Source organism: Oryx dammah, unplaced genomic scaffold (assembly GCF_014754425.2).
Source record: "Oryx dammah isolate SB20612 unplaced genomic scaffold, SCBI_Odam_1.1 HiC_scaffold_5, whole genome shotgun sequence".
Classification (NCBI taxonomy): Eukaryota; Metazoa; Chordata; class Mammalia; order Artiodactyla; family Bovidae; genus Oryx; species Oryx dammah.
The window spans coordinates 37,788,071-37,801,181 of NW_024070189.1; the positions used below are offsets into that span (position 1 = coordinate 37,788,071).

General features: G+C 39.9%; 1 protein-coding gene across 1 annotated transcript in view; it reads left to right on the forward strand.

The window, feature by feature from the left end:
- The first annotated feature begins 244 nt into the window (after positions 1-244).
- The window catches only part of ATP10B (ATPase phospholipid transporting 10B (putative)), a 325,005-nt gene continuing 312,138 nt past the window's right edge, over positions 245-13,111 (forward strand). Inside the window, exon 1 of the mRNA XM_040239470.1 lies at positions 245-311. The gene's annotated coding sequence lies outside the window, so the exon portion shown is untranslated. The remainder of the gene's footprint in view (positions 312-13,111) is intronic.

The following is a 13,111-nucleotide window of genomic DNA, read 5'->3' on the forward strand; positions in this document are numbered from 1 at the left end:
AACTGAGACTTCATGACGTGAATGATACTGTCAGTGTGTGGTGATAGAAATGTGATGGCAGTAGCCTTAGCACAAATCAAGCTCACTATTGTATGTGTGCAAAGAATGAGAATGCCAGACTCTGTGCAGAGAATAGAAAATATTGTATGTTGAGTGTGTATAAAAGCAATTATTTTGATGTAAGCCACAGTGAATCAATCCTTCATCTCCTGAAATGAGATTTTTCTTTATCTTTGTCATTACAGAAATTGACACAAATTATTTAAAAGAAGAAAAGCAACACCATTACCATAGTTGACGTCCTGTGTTTGGTAAGCTTCTGTTTTTAGATATTTCCTTCCCTATGGTTTTATTTTAGAAGTATGTTTATAATATATACTTGTTAATATAATTTTATAATATATATTTGCTGCTTGTACCTGTTTTTAAAACCCCTGACTTCTTTTTAATTGGATAACCCTCTTTTCTGTGAATAATATATTCAGTGTGGTTTAAAAGACGTTGGCACAGAGAATGTATTGCTGTATGAGCTGGTGGAGTTGGGTACCCAATCCAGAATGAACCAATCAGAGGTTTTCCTGAGACTTTGGTAAGATAAAATGTGTCAGGAAAGACTTTCTAATAAGGCTTCTGGGTTGAGTCAGTATGAGTCTGGAGTTTACAAAGGCCATCTGGCCACCACATGGAGAAAGCCTGCCTAAAACATGCAGTGAAGCCCTTGGGTCTCAGGACATTCCAGTTCTGTGAGCCAGTAAACTTTTTCTTTTTTGCTAAAGTAGATAGGTAGAAAACAGCTGGATAAGAAGACAGTGGTCATGTGACCACACTGAGACAGTGTGAAGTGGCAAAGGTACATTTGATTAGAAGTTACAAGATAGTCCTGGTGGCAGCCTTGACTCATGACCCTACTTAACTGCCCTGAGTCTTTGTCTCCTTTATCTGTGATATGCTAATATTGGATTACTTAAAACCTAAGGCCTGTTTCATCTTAAATTGTTATTCCAAGTTCATTGCTTTAACTCTATTTTGATTACCCATTCTATGTAATGTTCAATAGTTTACATCTGCTAATACCAGACTTCTAATCCATGCCTCTCCTACCTACCTGCTTGGCAACCACATCTGTTCTCTATGTCTGTTGAATCTGTTTCTGTTTTGTAGATAAATCCATCTGCATCTTATTTTAAATTCTACATAAAAGTGATATCATGGTATTTGTCTTTCTCTGTCTGACTTGGCTTAGTATAATAATTTCTGGGTCCATCATATTTCTACTAATGGCATTATTTCACTCTTTTTAGTGGCTGAGTAGTATTCCTTTGTATATATATACTGTATATTCTTTATACATTTATCTACTGGTGGATATTTAGGTTGCTTCTCTGTGTTGGCTATTTTAAATAGCACTGCTATGAACATAAGGATGCATATATCTTTTCAAATTACAGTTCCTGGATATATGCCCAGGAAAGGGCTTGCTGAATCTTACAGCAACTCTATTTTTAGCTTTCTTAAGGAACCTCCATATTGTTTTCCATAGTGGCCACACCAATTTGCACTCCTACCAACAGTGTAGGAAGGTTCATTTTTCTCCATACCCTTTCCAGCATTTTTCATTTGTAGACTTTTTAATGATGGCCATTCTGACCAGTATGGGGTGGTGACTTATTGTAGTTTTGATCTGCATCAAAAATAAAGATGAAACCTCACACTAAGACTGAAAATTGAAAGATGTGATTATTACTTATTGGATACAGGCATAAAAGACTAGTGCTATATTAACAAGACGAGTGCTTGTTCATATATTGTGACCAGTGCCATATATTGGCAAGTGAATCCTCCTACTTACCTATTAGTCTACTTACCTGTCATCAGCTGATTTTACTGCCAGCATACCCAGATATTAACATGTAGGTTTCACTGAATGTGAATTGCCACCATTTGTAAGCTCTGTAGATATCACATATCCAGCTATATGTCTCTCTTAGAAGATCCTAGACATACACAAAGATGTTTATGTGACTTGTAAGCAGTTTTGCTTTTTATTATTAGCCTAGACTGGTGTCTCCTTAGCAGTTCATTTCCTGGGAACCTCTAGTTAATTTTTCATGTAAGCAGAGAGAACTTGAAAATATAATAGGTATGTCAGAAAGTTGACAATCTAAAATTTGCAACTTTCAGCTTCTAACATTCTCCCCTAAATCTGACCAATGATGTATTGAAATTAAACATGCTTGCAAAATTTTATACAGTTTCTCTTTTCCCAATTACACTTAAAAAGAGAAACATGCTCCTATTCAGAATAATGAAATGCAAAAGTCCAATCTGTTGTGTATTGGCTCATCCAGTAGAAGGAGCACTGGGCTAGAATATTAATTACCTCTGTCACTTCTTTGTGCTTGTACTATTAAAGTAATTTCCTGATTGTTCTGGCTTCAATATTTCCCTTTAATGATTCATTTTAACTAGCATCAAATATATATTTCAAAATTGACAGGTGTCTCCCTATCACCGTCCCAGTTAAAAGCCTCCCATGGGCTGCATACTGCCTCTAGAATTAATAATAATTGCAGTAGTAACATTAATAATCATGGGAGCCAACACTCACTGGATTTACTCTATGCTAGACACTATGTGATGTACTTTATATGTACTTCCTTTATCTTCACAGTAACTGAAGTTCATGGTTGTAGAAACTGGGGCCAAAAATGTTAGGCAATTTACCCAAGATCACATAGCTAATGTGTGATGTAACTAAGACCCAAACTCACATCTGTCTGACTAAAGTTTATTCTCTCATGATATTATTCTGCCTCTTCTTCCTACTGAAAGACAGACTCCTTGGCCAGTCTTTCCTAGAATGGAAGCCTTTCATTTGTTCACATAACTCTTGTATTACTCTTGGATACACACTCTTTTCTCCAGTTCAGTTTCCTCTTTGTTCTTTTTTAAAAGCCATAGTCCTTCTTTAAGGTCTTTGGTTTTTTCATTTCTCCAAACTTTCCCACTTTTGCTCTTTGTTTTCATGTCTGGGTATTGCACCCATCCTTGGCATCCTCAGTCATTCAGTGAACAGGTCATTATTATTAAGCACCCGCTGGTCAGTGACTATTCCTGTCTTCCATAAATTCACTGAGTAGTGGGAGCATCAAATATATGCATAGGGGATCCATTCCATAATGGCAGTAGCTGAAAAAGATGAAAACAGCCCTATTCCAGAGCCTGGTACTTAAAAATTATTGGTAAAGAATCAAATTCCTAATCATCTCATTGAATCTCATACCTTTAGGAGTGAGTAATCTTATTCTACCAGGCACATTATAAGTTGCTTGAGCATTAAACAAAGCCTTATGTTTCTTTAGTATCACTTTTCCATAGAAAACCAACTTAAAGGTTTTAAGTCCCATTTACTTTTTCTAAAGAATTTCTGTGTGGTATGTGTTCATTAAGTAATATGACTGTCTAGATCTGTGTTGTTGTTCAGTTGTGAAGTCGTGTCCAACTCTTTGCAACCCCATGGACTATCGCACACCAGGCTTCCCTGTCCTTCGATATCTCCCAGAGCTTGCTCAGACTCATGTCCATTGAGTCAGTGATGCCATAACCATCTCATCCTCTTGTCACCCCCTTCTCTTCATGCCCTCAATCTTTCCCAGCATCAGGGTCTTTTCAAATGAGTTGGCTCTTCGCATCAGGTAGCCAAAGTATTGGAGCTTCAGCTTCAGCATCAGTCCTTCCAGTGAATATTCAGCATTGATTTCCTTTAGAATTGACTGGTTTGATCTCCCTACTGTCCAAGGGACTCAAGAGTCTTCCCCAGCACCACCATTTGAAAGCATCAATTCTGCACTCACCCTTTTTTGTGGTCTAACTCTCACATATGTACCTGACTACTGGAAAAACCATAGCTTTGACTAGAGGGACCTTTGTCAGCAAATGATGTCTGTTTCTTAATATGCCATCTAGGTTTGTCATAGTTTTTCTTGCAAAGAGCAAGCATCTTTTAATTTTGTGGCTGCAGTCACCATCCGCAGTGATTTTGAAGCCCAGGAAAATAAGTCTGTCACTGTTTCCATTGTTTCCCCACCTATTTGCCATGAAGTGATGGAACTGGATGCCATGATCTTAGATTTTTGAATGTTGAGTTTCAAACCAGCTTTTTTACACTCTTTTTTCACCCTCATCAAGAGGCTCTTTAGTTCCTCTTCACTTTCTGCTATTAGTAGTCTCATCTCCATATCTGAAGTTGTTGATATTTCTCCTGGAAATCTTGATTCCACCTTGTTATTTATCCAGCCCGATATTTTGCATGATGTATCTGCATGGAAATTAAATAAGCAGGATGTCAATATAAAGCCTTGACGTACTCCTTCCCCAATTTTGACCAAGTCCATTGTTCTGTGTCTGGTTCTCACTGCTGTTTCTTGACCTACATACAGGTCTGTGTGTATACTTGCAAACATATTGACAGTTACTGTGCTGAACGATAGGAGCACTGGAATTATTGTTGTTGTTAAGGATCCAGACTAAGAGCCTCTGATGGGTGTGTGACATTTGATAAATATCATCTCTGGGGATAGGAATAATGATTTCTGCCTTTTACTTCATAGAATTATTCAGTTCAGTTCACTTGCTCAGTCATGTCCGACTCTTTGCGATCCCATGAACCACAGCCCTCCAGGCCTCCCTGTCCATCACCAACTCCTGTAGTTTACCCAAACTCATGTCCATCAAGTCGGTGATGCCATCCAGCCATCTCATCCTCTGTCGTCCCCTTCTCCACATGCCCCCAATCCCTCCCAACATCAGGGTCTTTTCCAATGAGTCAAGTCTTCTCATGAGGTGGCCAAAGTATTGGAGTTTCAGCTTCAACATCAGTTATTCCAATGAACACCCAGGACTGATCTCCTTTAAGATCTCCTTGCAGTCCAAGGGACTCTCAAGAGTCTTCTCCAGCACCACAGTTCAAAAGCATCAATTCTTTGGCACTCAGCCTTCTTCACAGTCCAACTCTCACATCCACACATGACCACTGAAAAAACCATAGCCTTGACTAGACGGACCTTAGTCGGCAAAGTAATGTCTCTGCTTTTGAATATGCCATCTAGGTTTGTCATAGTTTTTCTTGCAAGGAGCAAGCATCTTTTAATTTCATGGCTGCAATCACCATCTCCAGTGATTTTGGAGCCCCCCCCCAAAATGTCTGACACTGTTTCCACTGTTTCCCCATCTATTTCCCATGAAGTGATGGGACCAGATGCCATGATCTTCGTTTTCTGAATGTTGAGCTTTAAGCCAACTTTTTCACTCTCCACTTTCACTATCGTTGAGAGGCTTTTTAGTTCCTCTTCACTTTCTGCCATAAGGGTGGTATCATCTGCATATCTGACGTTATTGATATTTCTCCCAGCAATCTTGATTCCAGATTGTGCTCCTTCCAGCCCAGCATTCCTTATGATGTACTCTGCATAGAAGTTAAATAAGCAGGGTGACAATATACAGCCTTGACATACTCCTTTTCCTATTTGGAACCAGTCTGTTGTTCCATGTCCAGTTCTAACTGTTGCTTCCTGACCTGCATACAGATTTCTCAAGAGGCAGATCAGGTGGTCTGGTATTCCCATCTCTTTCAGAGCTTTCCACAGTGTATTGTGATCCACACAGTCAAAGGCTTTGGCATAGTCAATAAAGCAGAAATAGATGTTTTTCTGGAACTCTCTTGCTTTTTTGATGATCCAGTAGATGTTGGCAATTTGATCTCTGGTTCCTCTGCTTTTTCTAAAACCAGCTTGAACATCAGGAAGTTCACAGTTCACGTATTGCTGAAGCCTGGCTTGGAGAATTTTGAGCATTACTTTACTAGCGTGTGCTGCTGCTGCTGCTAAGTAGCTTCAGTCATGTCTGACTCTGTGTGACCCCATAGACAGCAGCCCACCTGGCTCCCCCGTCCCTGAGATTCTCCAGGCAAGAATACTGGAGTGAGTTTCCATTTCCTTCTTCAATGCATGAAAGTGAAAAGTGAAAGTGAAGTCGCTCGGTTATGTCCAACTCTTAGCAACCCCATGGACTGCAGCCCACCCGGCTCCTCTGTCCATGGGATTTTCCAGGCAAGAGTACTGAGATGAGTGCAATTGTGCAGTAGTTTGAGCATTCTTTGGCTTTGCCTTTCTTTGGGATTGGAATGAAAACTGACATTTTCCAGTCCTGTGGCCACTGCTGAGTTTTCCAAATTTCCTGGCATATTGAGTGCATCACTTTCACAGCATCATCTTTCAGGATTTGAAATAGCTCAACTGGAATTCCATCACCTCCACTAGCTTTGTTCATAGTGATGCTTTCTAAGGCCCACTTGACTTCACATTCCAGGATGCCTGGCTCTAGGTAAGTGATCACACCATCATGATTATCTGGGTTGTGAAGATATTTTTTGTACAGTTCTTCTGTGTATTCTTGCCACCTCTTCTTAGTATCTTCTGCTTCTGTTAGGTCCATACCATTTTTGTCCTTTATCAAGCCCATCTTTGCATGAAATGTTCCCTTGGTATCTCTAATTTTCTTGAAGAGATCTCTAGTCTTTCCCATTCTGTTGTTTTCCTCTATTTCTTTGCATTAATCGCTGAGGAAGGCTTTCTTATGTCTCCTTGCTATTCTTTGGAACTCTGCATTCAAGTGGGAATATCTTATCTTTCCCTTTCTCCTCTGCTTTTCACTTCTCTTCTTTTCACAGCTATTTGTAAGGCCTCCCCAGACAGCCATTGTGCTTTTTTGCATTTCTTTTCCATGGGGATGGTCTTGATCCCTGTCTCCTGTACAATGTCACGAACCTCAGTCCATAGTTCATCAGGCACTCTATCTATCAGATCTAGGCCCTTAAATCTATTTCTCACTTCCACTGTATAATCACAAGGGATTGATTTAGGTCATACCTGAATGGTCTAGCGGTTTTCCCTACTTTCTTCAATTTGAGTCTGAATTTGGTAATAAGGAGTCCATGATCTGAGCCACAGTCAGCTCCTGGTCTTGTTTTTGCTAACTGTATAGAGTTTCTCCAACTTTGGCCGCAAAGAATATAATCAGTCTGATTTTGGTGTTGACCATCTGGGGATGTCCATGTGTAGAGTCTTCTCTTGTGTTGTTGGAAGAGGGTGTTTGCTGTGACCAGTGCATTCTCTTGGCAAAACTCTATTAGCCTTTGCCCTGCTTCATTCCGTATTCCAAGGCCAAACTTGCCTGTTACTCCAGGTGTTTCTTGATGTCCTACTTTTGCATTCCAATCCCCTATAATGAAAAGGACATCTTTTTGGGGTGTTAGTTCTAAAAGGTCTTGTAGGTCTTCATAGAACCGTTCAACTTCAGCTTCTTCAGCATTACTGGTTGGGGCATATCGTGATATTGAATGGTTTGCCTTGGAAATGAACAGAGATCATTCTGTCATTTTTGAGATTGCATCCAAGTACAGCATTTCAAAATCTTTTGTTGACCATGATGGCTACTCCATTTCTTCTAAGGGATTCCTGCCTGCAGTAGTAGATATAATGGTCGTCTGAGTTAAATTCACCCTTTCCAGTCCATCTTAGTTTGCTGATTCCTAGAATGTCAACGTTCACTCTTGTCATCTCCTGTTTGAGCACTTCCAGTTTACCTTGATTCATGCACCTAACATTCCAGGTTCCTATGCAATATTGCTCTTTACAGCATCGGACCTTGCTTCTATCACCAGTCACATCCACACCTGGGTATTGTTTTTGCTTTGGCTCTATCCCTTCATTCTTTCTGGAGTTATTTCTCCACTGATCTCCAGTAGCATATTGAGCACCTACTGACCTGGGGAGTTCTCTTTTGGTATCCTATCATTTTGCCTTTTCCTACTGTTCATGGGGTTCTCAAGGCAAGAATACTGAAGTGGTTTGCCATTCCCTTCTCCAGTGGACCACATTCTGTTAGACCTCTCCACCATGACCCGCCCGTCTTGGGTGGCCCCACATGGCATGGCTTAGTTTCATTGAATTATTTCATAGAATTATTATGTTAAGCCAATTGGGTAACTGACATCAAAGACTTTATAAAGTATATCTTAAATCAGTGATTCTCACAGTGTGGTGTGAGGACCCCCAAGGGCGTACCTGTGTCAGAGTTCAGCCAGAGGAACAGAACCACTAGGTTTTATACACACACACATACACACACACACACACACACAGAGAGAGAGAGAGAGAGAGAGAATTTATTGATTTATTGCAAGGAATTGGCTTACATGATTGGTGGGCTAGCTATGGAAGTATGACATTCATAGGGAAGGCCATTAGCTGGCCTGCTGGAATTCTCAAGTATGAGTTGAAAGTGCTGTTTATAGATGGCATTTTTTCTTCTTCTGAGAAGACACAGCTATGTTTCCAAGTCCTTTCAACTGACTGAATCAGGCCATATTTTGAATGGACTGATTATGGACTTTAGTCACACCTACAAAAATACCTCCACACCACCTAGACTAGTGCCTGGTTGAATAAACAGACACTGTAGCATAGCCAAGTCAACACATAAAGGTAACCACAGTTCTCAAAGCTCTTTTGGGGGCCCTTGAGTGCTCCACTTTATAACTATGTATAAGGCTGGATTTTCTTCTTGTATTTCAAGCAAAACAATGTGATGCCACAGAACGAGTGGATAAATGTGTGTGAGAATGCAGATGTCTTCTATGAATCCAAACAGCTAATAAGATTTAGAAAAGTTCTCACTAATTATTTTAAAGAAATGAATAAATAATTTGGATTTTTCCAATTTTAAATTTCTAATACAGTAAGTGTAGATGGATATAGCATGCATAAACAAAAAACCCTAAATAATTTTTAAGAGTATAAAGGAATACTGGTTCACAAGCTTCTTTTGTGACCTTCTAATGACTTGATCTGACAGTATAAAATATCTATTTGAACTTTGTTCCTCACTTTCAATATCAGTATGCAAGTCTTTTATTCTAAAACTAATTTTATATAGATCTCAGTAAATTATGCTTACCAAGTTTCTTTAAGTGATGGTCAAAATATTTATTTGGGAACTATTTTATTCATGTTTTATATATCAAAAATTATTAAGCTAACAAAATGGGTAGGACAGGAATTGTGGTGGCTTTCCATCCCAGTGGGTTAACAATGACTCATTTAGTCACCTTTTGAGTAACCAGAAAAATTGAAAGAAAAAGAAAAACAAAGTCTTCCAAAAGTCATAATTGTAATTAACACAAACATAGCCAAAAGATGGTGCAAAATTGACTGAATGAAAATCAATCTAGGCGACACTGCATACATTGCAAAAGGCACTATCATTATATAGGGTCACCCTAAAGAGGAAAGTAAAAGAAGAGTATGATTTTTTTAAGACAGAAGTTGCAAGCTAAGATTGCAACAAGGACCAGACAGGTAATATAACCTCTAGAAGCAGTTCAGCTGAGGAATGGGGCTGCTTATGCCCTGTCCAGGCAGCACCATTCAGCAATGGACAGCTCTTGACTGATGAGAAACAACCCACAGTTGTCAGTTCTTTGGCTAGTTGAGTGCCACAAAAAAATAAAAATAAAAAATCTGTATTATTATGAGAAGCATCCCAATGTTTAACACTGCTGGTGAATCTAAAATTTAAGTCTATGCAGACCAAATGAAATATTTGTGCAGGTAATTACCACTCTGTCACATCTGGTTTAGGAACACTGCATATCACATAAATTACTTGATGACAAACGACCAAGAACTCATCATCCACTGAAGTTTTCTGTAGTTACTGGTGTTTTTCAGCTGAGGCTGCCCTTGCCCCCTCAATACTTCTTACTATAAAGGCTTTTCATCATTATTTTGTCTTTGCTTTTAAAAATTATTTCAGAAATCAAATTAATCGCAACCCAGCCTAAGACTTCATACTCCTTCAAAGTGCTCATCTTTAGAAGTTTGTTCAATAACTGTCTAGAGAAAGAGCAAAGCCTAGGTTGCAGAAAGGTAAACAAGACTCACCAAACTCATTTAGTCGGTGATTCAGTTCTGTGGTTAGCTTGACCCAGCACCTCTGGAATTTAGGGAACAGTTTTTTTTTTTTAATTTAAATTTACTTCATTTTAATTGGAGGATAATTGCTTTACGACATTCTGCTGTTTTCTGCCACACATTGACATGAACCAGACATAGGTAAACATATGTCCCCTCTCTCGTGAACCTCACTCCCACCCCTCCAGATTGTCACAGAGCACCTGATTTGAGCTCCCTGCTCAGAGAACATTTAAGGCAGAATTTCTCAACCTCAGCACTATTGACATTTTGGGCCCGGGAATTCTTCATCATAAGAGGATGTTCTGCGCAGTGTCGGATGTTTATTGGCATCTCTGGGCTCTGTTCACCAGATGCCAGTGGTTTCCCCGTCACAGTATGATGGTCAAAGATGTCTCCAGATAGCGCCGGAAGTCCTCTGTTGGGGGGAGGGGTGGGCAAAGTCGCCCCTTTTTGAGAATACTGATTTAGGAGGAGTGTCCATGCCTGGCCCTTGAGGGCATCTTACCTCTTTCTCAGGCTGCTTATATTGTATTCTTCCCAAGGGGAGAGCTGGTAAATGAACCGTGTTCCGTCATGTTACGTCTCCAGAGATGTAACTGTCCTGGGCTACTGCCCTGTGGTCCATCCCCATACTTCAGTCCTGAAGGCGCTAGTCTCATGGCTAGTCTCTCCTGTAACTAACTCCTCCTCATGATCTTGTTATTACTCAGTACGTCTTCCAACCCTTGTTCATTAGTCCTCAACCAGTGTTGCATCTGGTTAACTAGCTAAAAGGCCTCAAGTTATTTTCCATTCCAAGCACTTAAAACATTACTCGGCATCCGGTCCCGTCACTTCATGGGAAATAGATGGGGAAACAGTGGAAACAGTATCAGACTTTATTTTTTTGGGCTCCAAAATCACTGCAGATGGTGATTGCAGCCATGAAATTAAAAGATGCTTACTCCTTGGAAGGAAAGTTATGAGCAACCTAGATAGCATATTCAAAAGCAGAGACATTACTTTGCCAACAAAGGTCCGTCTAGTCAAGGCTATGGTTTTTCCTGTGGTCATGTATGGATGTGAGAGTTAGACTGTGAAGAAGGCTGAGCGCCAAAGAATTGATGCTTTTGAACTGTGGTGTTGGAGAAGACTCTTGAGAGTCCCTTGGACTGCAAGGAGATCCAACCAGTCCATTCTGAAGGAGATCAGCCCTGGGATTTCTTTGGAAGGAATGATGCTAAAGCTTAAACTCCAGTACTTTGGCCACCTCATGCGAAGAGTTGACTCATTGGAAAAGACTCTGATGCTGGGAGGGATTGGGGGCAGGAGGAGAAGGGGACGACAGAAGATGAGATGGCTGGATGGCATCACTGACTTGATGGACATGAGTCTGAGTGAACTCCGGGAGTTGGTGATGGACAGGAAGGCCTGGCGTGCTGTGATTCATGGGGTCGCAGAGTCGGACATGACTGAGCAGTTGAACTGAACTGAACTGAACTGCTTGTTCAGTGAAGATTTTTCTAGACCTTTGACTTTCTCTTGACTAAAATCAAGACAAATAAGCACTGACTTATCAAAGTGACTACAAGAAGATTTTTCCCTGCAACTACTTCTGTTAACGTATGAAGAATTTTATGAGTTTTTTTTTTTTTTTGTAGGAATCATTAAGTCAAACTGTTAAGGATATTCAGGAATTAAATGAGTCTAATTATGTAGATTACTTACCCCAGTGCTTGGCACAGAGTAACCACTCATTAATAGTTACAGTTACCACCAGTAAAATTTGCACAGCATGGAGTAAATAATGGGCCTTAAGCATATGAAATTTATCCTGGTTGTGTGGTATGGGTGGGTGGGAGATGAAGAAACAAAACTTTCTGTCAACCACTGCTTCTTGCTTTGACAGATGGATACTTTACCACTGAGCCACCTGGGAAACCCCAACTATTGCCTCTTAGTTGGTGATTTGGGGCTACAGGAATATAAGGGCTAAACCATGACAAACTCTAAAAATTATAAATGAAGAGCATGTTGCATCCAATGAGAAATCCAGATACAAAAAATGATTAATTCACTTAAGTGTAGAAAAGTTGATGGAAGGAAAAAGGAACTACATAAAACTCTGTCGTGTGATCTTTTAGCATGATTTATTGAGAAATTCTAGCAGCCTCTCTAGCAAAAACTGAACATAGTCTCTGCTATCTATTACTTGTCATTAGGATTCCAATTAGCTGGACAGAGATATTTAATTTCAACTTCATGATGCAAATAACTTGGCACATACATGTTAGTATCAATATTTACAGTTTCTAAGTAGCTTGGAAAATGAGCTTATGCTTTGAGTACTCTGTAGCCATTAGTCCCCATGATTATCAAGAGGTTGATATGCTAGATCTTCTTATCCCAGCTTTGTGTGCACCTCTCTGTTCACTGGGGAAGTGGTGAGGGGAAGAGCACTGGCTTTAGAAGTGAGGAGATGTGGTTTGTGGCCTGTCTCTGTTTCCTGTGTGCCTTGAGCAGATTTGTTAACTTCTCTAAGCTTCAGTGTCCTCTGCCACAGCACAAGGAAGCAGTGCAGACAACCTCCAATTCTGATGCTAACACTCCGTGATGTACCAAATCTGTGAGTCCAGGTCATGTTAGTGCCAAGAAACCACAGGGCTCTGAGAAAAGGGAGAGAAAGAAACCGGGACTTGCAAAGCATTCTTCTTTTTAGCACATGGACAGCTGTGAAATGTCAAGTGCCTTCTGAAAAGTTTCTAGACTGTCTCAATTGTTAGGCAGATTTTATGCTCTCAAAAGTTGCTAGCTTGTACCTTACAGCTATTTAAAGTTTAGATGTTTTGGATGTTTCAGTCCTTCTAAAACGTCTCTTGTGTCCATGTTTCTTCTTAACAGTTTCTAATAGGCTCCAACTGTACATGTAAGTTCACAATTAACATAGCAACCAACCAAGGGCAGGTGGAAACATTTTCATGAAATTGGTATGTTGATTTTTCATCTCCTTTTATCCCTAAGCTTCTTAGTATTTCATTATTGCTACCATCAAAACAGGCTTGTTGCTTGCTTTACCTTCTTCTTTATGGGCTCACCAA